Source organism: Saccopteryx leptura, chromosome 3, assembly GCF_036850995.1.
Source record: "Saccopteryx leptura isolate mSacLep1 chromosome 3, mSacLep1_pri_phased_curated, whole genome shotgun sequence".
Taxonomy (NCBI): Eukaryota; Metazoa; Chordata; class Mammalia; order Chiroptera; family Emballonuridae; genus Saccopteryx; species Saccopteryx leptura.
Window position 1 is genome coordinate 158,179,363 of NC_089505.1, and position 11,263 is coordinate 158,190,625.

The 11,263-nt window shown below is 38.9% G+C and overlaps 1 pseudogene; it reads left to right on the forward strand.

Moving 5' to 3' along the window:
• Positions 1-203: 203 nt before the first annotated feature.
• LOC136398344 (methylosome protein WDR77 pseudogene) lies at positions 204-1,986 on the forward strand (annotated as a pseudogene).
• The last annotated feature ends 9,277 nt before the right edge of the window (positions 1,987-11,263 follow it).

Consider the following 11,263-nt stretch of genomic DNA (forward strand, 5'->3'; position numbering starts at 1 on the left):
GGCTCTGGTCGCGGCAGAGCGACGCCCCGGAGGGGCAGAGCATCGCCCCCTGGTGGGCAGAGCGTCGCCCCTGGTGGGCGTGCCGGGTGGATCCCGGTCGGGCGCATGCGGGAGTCTGTCTGACTGTCTCTCCCCGTTTCCAGCTTCAGAAAAAAAAAATACAAAGAAACAAAACAAAAAAAAACAAAAGGACAGCTAACTGAATGAGAGATGATATTTGCAAGCAACAGCTCGGACAAGAGTTTAAACTATATTACAGCACATGGGGACTGTCGGAGCTGAATCTCCCACAGGCATCCAATGTGGGTCTAGATTGGCATTGGAACTTTGGAGATAAGGAAGGAAAACCTGCCTGCTCTAGTGTCCCTGTGCCCACCTGTATGGAGCTTCAGCTGTAGGCTGCATGGTACCAGTGGGATGGGGTGCTCCTGCTTGGGGCCTCCAGCCTGAGTGGTCGCTTGTTAGGCTGGCTCCCTCTGGCTTTTCAAGGACCTTTGTGTCACCCTCAATGAAGGCTTCTGCTGTTCTGGAGTCCAGAGGGAGGCCAGAGTGGCTGACCTCACTTGAGGGGGTGACAGACAGTGGTGGGATTCAGTCAGTTTGCACTAGCTTGGCAAAACCAATTATCTAATTTTTAGTTGAGTTCAGCAACTGGTTGTTAAAATGGCACTTGTAATCAGGGTTCTTTCTAAGGTGGGCACCTGGGCAGCCACCCAATGTGGAAATGACAAATTTACATTTCTTACTCTTTTTTAACATTCATCTGTGCAACAGTGTATTCTAAATGCCCATAATAATGTTCATTCTGTCCATAGGTGAAAAAAAATGATGGAACTATGCTTGTAATATTTATTTATTCATTTCATTAAGCTTATTATACCTTTGCTATACTTTGATTCCCTCGTTTGTTACCTCAGTAAACAAACGTATCACATAAAGAGAAAAAGTGCCAAACAACGAGAAGGTGACAACTTGTATTGTTTTTTGTCAGGTATTATTTAATAGTTTTTTATTAATATTTTAAAATTCTTTCTTATGATATAGTTCTGTGATCTAGTTCTACCTCTTTTATTGTTCTTATTTAAGTATTAAGTGCATGAAATAATAAACTTTTGGTATACTGTACCATTTTTTTTATACTTAAAACAGTCATTAGGGCAGAGAACCAGTTGTTAAATTATTTGAATCCCACCACTGGAGACAGAGGTATCCCAGTGGCTTACTATTCAGGTGCTTTTGAATGGTGGGAGCCGGCTGGGAATGAGACAGTCATAGATACAGAGCACACAGTCAGCGTTATGAGCTCTAGCACACAAGCTGTCAATGGTAGCAAAGACTTCTGCATGGAGGTTTGGAGCCTCGCTCAACAGATGGGACTGAATTCATATCAGGCTCATTCTGAGCAGGTCACCTGTGTTGCTGCGTCTCCCCACAGGACTCTGTGTTTCTTTTCTGCAGTGAGGACAGTAGAATTTTACTCTGGGACACCTGCTTCCCAAGCCAGCATCACAGATGAGCTGCAGCGCCTTTGGTCTCCTTCCTACCTCACCAGCCTGGAATCCTCAGCAGAGCGAAGTCTTTGTCTTCGGTGTTAAGAATGGGACTGTCTACCTTGTGGACACAGAGAGTGCAAGCTATGTCCTCAGCTCAGTGGTGCAATCCCAGCGTGTCCCTGGGCCGGAGATCTCCCCAGCAGTGCTCCCCACCTGGCCTGTCCCACGGCTCCCTCGCTGTGCTGGACTTAGGCCCTTCCGAGCTGTGTAGAAGCCGAACCCACCGGACGTTCTGAGAGATGCTACTTGGTCTCGGATCAGTCACTTCCTCTTTACCACAGTGGGTTGGGACTGTCAGGCCATCTACCACATGGTGCCCACAGAACCTCTCCCAGCCCCCAACCTAACAGTGTTGCCCAGCAGATTGGATTTAAGACAAAAAACAAATGCCTCAGCAGTAGCCACACCCTTCCCTGCTTCCCTCTTAGAGTGAGACCACCTGGGACCTTTTGGAAGTGTGCTCGGGAGGATCTGGGAGGCTATCAGGCTTGTCTCTCATTCTGGTGATGGCTGGAGTCTGAGATCCTGTAGTCATAGAGAACTTTCTGGAAAATGGATATGTATGTATGTCTGAGTGTGTGTGTGTGTGTGTGTGTGTGTGTGTAGTTTTTGGTGGGTAGAATGAAAAATCCATCCCACATCATTACCAAGGCCTACCCTCCTCCCTGAAAAGAGCTCACTAAGGAATTTTATGTTTTCATTGAGGCTGTACAAGAGGAATTGGCTGTGTCTGGATGAGGGATGTGGACATTCTTGGATTTTAGGAAACAGCTTATTTACTACTCATAGACTTTTAGAACTTAATTCACCTTTAACACGGGCAGTGCTTCCATTCACAAAAATCCAGCCCAGCTCACCCTGAGGAAGATCCAGGTGGCTCACCACAGTTTTGTGTTTTGTGCTTCCTCTTGCATCCTCTAGCCATTAAACTGAGTCAGAAATCCATTTCCTGGCTGAATAAAAAGTTTGGTGACTGTGTGATGCCCCCCCCCCCCCCCATGGAGTTGTGTATATGAGAGAGGAGTGCTATTCTGTCATGGACACCATAGAAAAAGTTTGGGGGATGGTGGGACCTAAGAGGCATTTCAGTTAAGTTAAAAACCGACATAGACTTGCAGAGAAATGTCTGCCACTTCTCTTACCTGAAAGTAGCCTGAGGCCTAACCTTTCCTGCCCCTGAGCCCTTTCTGTGAATGTAAGAAGTCTGAATACTGCTTTTGTGGACTCTGAACATTTTAAATTGCTGCATCAGAGAGAGAGTCAGAAATACTGGCTTGTGAAATAAAAAGTTTAGGCTTTGCTGGCCTGTCTTTTGAAAAAAGTAAAATAAAATATATTACAAACACAAAATAATTTTTAGGCTTTGGCATGAGGAATAAATGAATGTTTAAAATGGTACTAGAGATGTTAGACCAAACAATGACACAGAGTAGAAGAAAATAGACTCAAGCATGATTGGCTTGACTTTATGGTAATGATGTCATTACAAATTAGTGAGGAAGACAGGAATAAGAAAAGTAAAGCTGGGACTTAACTTCTTCTTTAAAACAGAATAAATTTTGATGGATGAAATATTTAAAGTAGACATAAAAGATCTATAAAGATATCACTGTGAACTTATTTATAATTTTGAAATGAGAAAAGCCTCTTTTAATTGGACATAAAGACTAGAGGCCTTAATGGAAAAAAAAAAAAGATAGTTAACATTGTCCAAAAAGTCACCATAAACAAAGCAAAAGACCAACAGCAAACTGGAAAATAATTTTGTGACATATGCAACAGATAAACAGTAAATTTTTTTATTTTCAAAATTCATATAAAAAATTCTGAAGATTTTGTAGCTACAAACAGGCAGCATATGGAAAGGAAATACAAATGTATAATAACATATGAAGGGATATTGAACTTCACTCATAGTACCATATAGAGTAATTCATTTATTCAGCAAAAGTTATTGAGTACCTCTTCTGTACATTGAGAAAAGAGTCATTAACAAAATAAACAAAAATGTTAGCCTTAATGGCACTTACATTCTAATGAGCAAACTATAGACAATAAGTCAACTAAATGAGTAGAACACAGATGAGGATTGAGTTCTATGAAGAAAATAGGAAAAAGGCAAGAGAATGTGAATTCTAACAGAGGCAGAAAGAATGCAATTTTAAACATGGCAGCCTTGTTTAAAGATGGCTTCCAATAAAGATAACAGTAGAGTATGAGATGTCAAAATTTCACACCCAATAGAAATATGTATTTGTGAAGCACAAACATGTATGAGAATGTCTATAGAATTATTATTTATAATAGTAAACAACTTGAAACAACTCAAGTGTATCAACAGTAGAATAAAGGCTAATTTTAGTATATTTGCACAGGAGTATTATGTACAAGAATGAATCTTAATCTATTCTAATTGCCATAAAGCAATCTGTTGCATCTCAATGACATAATGAGAAAAAAAATGTCAGCTATAAGAACCTGTATTGGCCCTGGCCGGTTGGCTCAGCGGTAGAGCATCGGTCTGGCATGCGGGGGACCCAGATTCGATTCCCGGCCAGGGCACATAGGAGAAGCGTCCATTTGCTTCTCCACCCCCCACCCCTCCTTCCTCTCTGTCTCTCTCTTCCCCTCCCGCAGCCAAGGCTCCATTGGAGCAGAGACGGCCCGGGCGCTGGGGATGGCTCCTTGGCCTCTGCCCCAGGCGCTAGAGTGGCTCTGGTCGCAGCAGAGCGACGCCCTGGAGGGGCAGAGCATCGCCCCCTGGTGGGCAGAGCGTCGCCCCTGGTGGGCATGCCGGGTGGATCCCAGTCGGGCGCATGCGGGAGTCTGTCTGACTGTCTCTCCCCTTTTCCAGCTTCAGAAAAAAAAAATAATAATAATAATAAAAAAAAGAACCTATATTATATGGTTCCATTTATATCAATATTGGAGTAAGCAGAACTTAAAGATGTTTAGAAGTTACGATAGTGGTTACATTTGGGGAGGAGAATGCACATAGAATGTGCAGGGAATATTTCATTTCTTGACCTGAGTAGTGGTTATGTAATTGTATTTTATGGGATAATTTACTGAACTGAAATTTATGCAATTTTCTTTATGTAGTTTATATTTAAATTTCAAGAAAAAGAAATTATTTCTGGATATTTAGGTTTTTTATTATTCTTGAGGTAAAAAAATTGAAGCATGAAATATCTAGGCATTTTTATCTTTTTATCAACTTTTTTTACTGCTGTGTGAGCAATTTGATCTGTACATTTGGGCCTTTCTTAGGCCAAAAACTTCTCCAGTGTTTTTCCTCTCTTCTTTAATTAGCAATATTACATTTTTCATTGGACCTCTTGTCTCTGGTCTTTAACATCCACTATATTTTACATAGTCCACATATTTTAGATATGTGTAATTAGCAAAAAATAAAATCATCCTATTTAAGCCATGGAAATATTGGATGTTTTTTACTGAAAATGCTTTGCCTATACTGATTAATATACCATATAACCATTAAACCTTTTAAAAAATATTTCAGCAAGTAATGTGTACAATTTACTTCTGTTTACTGTCATAGTTATTTTAAAATAGCAGTCTGTTTATTCATAATAATTGTTATTATCTACTTTCTTATATTGTGAATATTTTTATGTGCTCCATGTAATGTTTCTCTGATATACAGTATATATCTTAAAACAGGAAATGCTCTTGCCTCCCTTCACTGAATACCTATTAAAATTGTTTTTCTTTTTCCAAGTGAGAAGAAGGGAGATAGAGAAATACTCTCCCATATGTGCCTCATCCAGGATCTACTCGGCAATCCTATCTGGGGTTTATGTTCTGCCCATCTGGGGCCATGCTCAAAACTGAGCTATTTTTAGTGCCTGAGGCAGAGGCTCATGGAGTCATCCTCAGCTCCTGGGGCCAGTGCGCTTGAACCAATCAAGCCATGGCTATGGGAGGGGAAGAAAGAGAAAAAGAAAGGGGGGGGGGTAGAGAAGTAGATGGTTGTTTCTCCTGTGTACCCTGACTGGGAATCAAACCCAGAACATCCACATGCTAGGCTGATGCTCTACCACTGAGCCAAATGGCCAGGGCCTAGAATTTCCAAACATGCTAAAAGAGCTAGTAGATCTAAATTTACACAAAATATTAAGTTATGTAACAACCTGAGAGGAAAGAGGCCAAGTAGAGTGCAGTTCCAGCAGAGGAGCATTTTTGATGCTACTTCCCTTTGATGTTTAGTAAAACTACTTCACCAGAGGTCACATTTAGGTATCCAGTTCCTGTTTGGTGGAGCAGATTCATGCTGTGTCTGTGCCCAGTCCTACCTGGTGCCCACTGCATCAGAGAGAAACTCATGTTGTGCTAGCAACATTCCTGCTTCCCTACTGAGATTTGTGCTTTGTAAAACTGCCAAGGAAATTTGAAGTTTTTCTTTATTGCTGTTTTTATTTTTGTAATATTTATGGTTATTAAAAGAATGCATGCACATGTGAATAAATCAAGTTATAAGGATAGCCTATGCCTTATTATTTGATTTCTATCTCTTCCTACCAGTTCCAGTTCAAAACCTGAGTCCCACTCCCCAGGAGCAAACTGTTTTACCTCCTATTTCTTCACAAACTAAATGTCTGTCTCTTAATTTAAACATTTCAAATAAATATTGATTGGCTTCCTAAAATTAAAAAAAAAGTTTTGCTTAGTAAACCTTTAACCTCATTCACTTCTCAATGCTTGTTGTGATTCTTCTATTTTCTATTAAATAGTATTTGAAATATTTGTGTCCCTACATTTTCTTCTACAGTCTCTATACCCTTTCATTTCCCATTGTGCATTAGCTATTATTTTAAATTTATACTGGCTCTTTTGTTAATATTTACATTCATTCTGCATCCACAAGTAAGAGTTACACAATTTATCTATGGGTTGACTAAAGTTGAAAACCATTTAAACACTATATTACTATGAATAAGTGCTAAGATTACATTCCCTTTCTTCTGTGAAAAATATCATAATTTCTGAGCCACTTAGAAGAGAATATTAGAAGCATTAAGACAAAATTAATTTTCTTTTTTCTTTTATTCAGTAAGAGGAGGGGAGGCAGAGACAGAATCCCACATACACCCCAAACGGGGTCCACCTGGCAAGCCCACTAGGGGGCGATGCTCTATCTGGGGTGTTGCTCTGTTGCTTAGCCACCAAGCTCGTCTTAGTGCCTGAGGTGGGGGGCCATGGAGCCATCCATCCTCAGTGCCCAGGGCCAACTCGTTCTAATTGAGCCATGGCTGCAAGAGGGGAAGAAAGAAAGAGAAGTAAGAGGGAAATGGGTGGAGAAGCAGATGGGGGCTTCTCCTGTATGTCCTGACCAGAAATTGAACCCAGGACATCCACACACTGGGCTGACACTCTATCACTGAGCCAACTGGCCAGGCCAAGATTTATTTTCTTCTATTCAAACAATTACTTGAGTTCGTTGTTTATATACAATTATTTTTTTTTTGAATTTCATATTGCCTTTTATCTTGAATAACAAATTTAATTATGCCTCAAGTTTAGTTCATCCTGTTAATCATACAGTACCTTTCAAATGACCTTTTCTCTTCAGAGACTCCTTCCCAGAGCCCACCATTTTTCTACTGCACTCTAGGACTTTAGGCCCTGATAGGACATTATCATCCTGAGGTTTTTTTTCATTGATCTCTTTTCCTGTTTGTGTGTCCTTTTATTTCTTAATTTGTGAGAATACAAACTCAGCTAACTTTACAAAATGAGACATGGAAGGTGTGGTTTGCTCATTAGATGGTATGGGACTTGGTTGCCTCCTCAATGTCCATTCTTTTCTTATTTAAAAAAAAGAGTCTCAATTTTTTTTCAGGCTACATAGTGCTCCCAAAAGAAGACCCTATCTTGCAGGTAGGTGGTTTTAATAATTTGAGAAGGCAGTGTTGCGTATAATTTCACTTTTTTATTTTATTTGTTTATTTATTTATTTTAGGTGAGAAGAGGGGAGACAGTGAGACAGACTTTCACAAGCATCCCAACCATGATCCATCTGGCAACCCCCATCTGAGGCTGATGCTCAAATCACCAACCTATTCTTAGCACCTGAGGCTGATGGTTGGCCCTACTGAACTATCTTAGCACTTGGAGCCAACACTCAAACCAATCAAGTCACCACTGGTTGCAGGAGGGAAAAGAAAGAGAAAGCGAAGAGAAAGGGGGACAAGAAGCAGATGGCCACTTCTCATGTGTACCCTGACCGAGGATCGAACCCTGGATATCCTCACACCAGGCCAAAGCTTTTCCAGTGAGCAAACTGGCCAGAGCTTGGATGTAACTTCAGAAAACACTCCTTAGTTAGGTGAAAATAGCTGAAAAGTACTCCACAGACCAACAAAAATATACTTCTAACTGAATTGTAGATGTGATGATAAGAACTCCAGTAACCATTTAAAACGTGGTAATTTTGAGTATGAAAGTCATGCACTAAGAAAAGCACAACAAATTATACTGTAGAGCTATGATAATCAAACATCATGGTATTACAAACAAATAAAAAAAACACACAGACCAATGAAATAGCATTAAGAGCCCAGAAATAAAACCATGTGTATATGGACAAATAATTTTTGACAAAGGAACCAAAAAACACATAATGGAGAAAAGAAAGGCTCTTCAATAAATGGTGCTTAGAAAATTGGAAAGCCACATGCAAAAGAATGAAAACTAAATTAGAGTGTGTCTCCATGTATAAAAATTAATTCAAAATAGATCAAAGACCTAAATATAAGATTTGAAACAATGAATAACATAGAAGAAAATAAAAGAAAACATATGGACCTCGGCCATTGAGAACATTTTATCAATTTGACCCCAAAGGGAAGAGAAATAAAGGCAAAAATAAATAAATGGAACTATATCAAACCAAAAACTTCTGCACAGCAAAAGAAACCAACAACCAGACAAAAAGGCAACTAACTGAATGAGAAATGGTATTTCAAACAACAGCTCCAATGAGGGGTTTATATCCAAAATATATAAAGAACCTGTACAAATCAACACCAAACAATCCAATTAAAAAATGGGCAGACAACTTAAACACCCCTCCCAAAAAGACATACAAGCGGCCAACAGATATATCAAAAGATATTTGATTTCACTATTAAGAAAATACAAATTAAAACTACAATGGGATACCACCTCACACTTGTGAGAATGGCTATGTTCAATAAGACATAATAAGTGTTGGAGAGGTTGTGGAGAAAAAGGAACCCTCATTCACTGTTGGTGGAAATGTAAACTGGTACAGCCACTATGAAGAAAAGTATGGAGGCTCTGTAAAAAATTTAAGAATAAAAGTTACTATATGAACCATTAATCCTTCTTCTGAGTATCTACCTGAAAAACTCAAAAACATTTATTCACAAACATATATGCATCTATATCTTCATTGTAGCATCATTATTCACAGTGGCCAAGACATGGAGACAACCAAAGTGTCTTTTGATAGAGGCTTGGGTGAAGAAGATGTGGTACATATATACCATGGAATACTACTCAGCCATAAGAAAAGATGAAATACTACCATTTGCAGCAACATGGATGGACCTTAAGAATATGATGCTAAGTGAAATAAGACAGTCAAAAAAAGCTAAGAACCATATGATTTCAATCATATGTGAGTTATAAAACTGAAACTCATAAAAACAGACAAGATAGTGGTTATAAGGAACTGAGGTGTGGGGAGTAAGGGGTAAAGAGGGCCAAATATATGGTGGTGAAAGATGATTTGACTTTGGGTTGTGGGGACACAATGCAATATACTGATCATGTAGCATAGAAATGTACACTTGTAATCTATATAATCCTATTAATGTCACCCCAGTAAATTTAATTAAAAAAACCAAAAAAAAATAGAAGAAACCCTGAATTTTTTGATGTTATAGAACTTGTAACAAACATGGTTACTACATAGTACATATCATGTATTACTTACATACTGAAAATACTATATATTACTTAAAAATATGGCTACTGGCTACAAATATATTTACAAGAAAGAGTGAAAAAAAGAAAAACTTACATTCTATTTGAGCAACTTTATTTCTGATTTCAGTTGTTGGCTACTAAATACAATTGTATATTTAAAATATTGGTAAAGTTTCTAGGCTCTTAAACATTTTAAAATATCTCAGTTCTCCCTCCCATAGCTAGTGGTTTGATTGGTTCAAGCATGGGCTCCAGACGCTGAGGATAGCTCAGCTAGTCCAAGCATTGTCTTCAGGTGCTGAGGAGAGCTCAGTTGATTGAGCATCGGCCCTACACAGGTGTTGCCTGGTGGATCCCAGGCGGGGCGCATGCGGGAGTCTGTCTCTCTATCCCCCCTCCTCTTACTTAAAAAAAAAATCTCAATTCTATCATATTTGGTTAATACATTTTGTGATATAAAATTCAAGGTTGAAACTTTTTTTCTTTAAGTTCTATTGGCATTTCTTTGTTATCTTCTAACATTCAGTTTTACTGCTGAAAATTCTGATACAAATCTAATTTATATCTTTTTGCTTTCTGGAAAAAACAATTAAGATTCTTTAGTTTTTCTTGTTCTAAAACTTTAGGAGAAGGAGTCTGAATGTGGACTTGTTTGTTTTTTCATTCCTTGATTTTTTTTTTAAGTGGTAGTGCATCATCCTATACTAGATTCAGTTTTTAAATGGAGCTGATTTATGATAGTAAAGTAGAATCTATGTAGGATGTTCCTTTAGAACTTCCCTTATCTCCAGACTCATTTTTTCATCAATAAACTTTCCATCCTATGTATTAAAATATGATGTAAAGATATTGACTCACTTAATTGAAATACTCAGGGTTAGCCAGAGCTTAGGCATGGCTCTGTTTTAGAAAGAGGTATATTTAATGGCAGGCGCACCAGCTGCACATTCTGGACCCTGACTTCTGAAGGTTCCTGCAAAACCCTAACTTGACACTTTTTTCTAATGACACCAAGTTTAGTTTCATATGTGCAATTTTAACATTGATAGTATATAACATTTTTTATTTATTTAAAAATATGGTTAACATGTATTTTTATTTTTTCTGTCTCTTTTTTTAAAGGAGCCCAATATTTTCTTTTGCGCTTGGGGCCGCAACTGTTCTTAATTCACCTCTGGTTCTAGACTTAGATGTTCTCAGTCTTCAAACTCTATATTTCTTGCATCATTTTTCTTCTTTGAATTTCTTCTCTGCTTGACTCTAGAAGCTTCAGGATTCCATCAGTCCAAAGTCACGTCTGGAAAAAAAGGGTTTCCCAGAATACCTCCCTGCCTTAGTATATTTGCCAGTTCTGTTACAATCTCTGACACACATTGTAGTTCACAGGCTTTGAACATGAACCAATCATAGCTGCCAAGGGGATGCAATGCTCTGACTGCCCACTCTAGAACCAACAGTGACAGAGATTGTTAGTTCCACTGGAAATACATTTTCCCCTTCTTCCCTTACAACCCTTGGGTTTTTGGCCTTGTGGTTTCATCTCCCACGCTTCCTTGTAACTAGATGTGCGCTTGTGGCTGTGTTCTGGTCAACAGCCAGTAAGAAGTGGTAAATTCCACTTCAGGGAAGGGAACTGAAAGGGACAGATGGTAGAGCAACAAAAATGATGAATCTTAGACCTATAACACCAAAAGACATATTGCCAGTTCTGGTCTCTCTTTAGTCTTAATTTG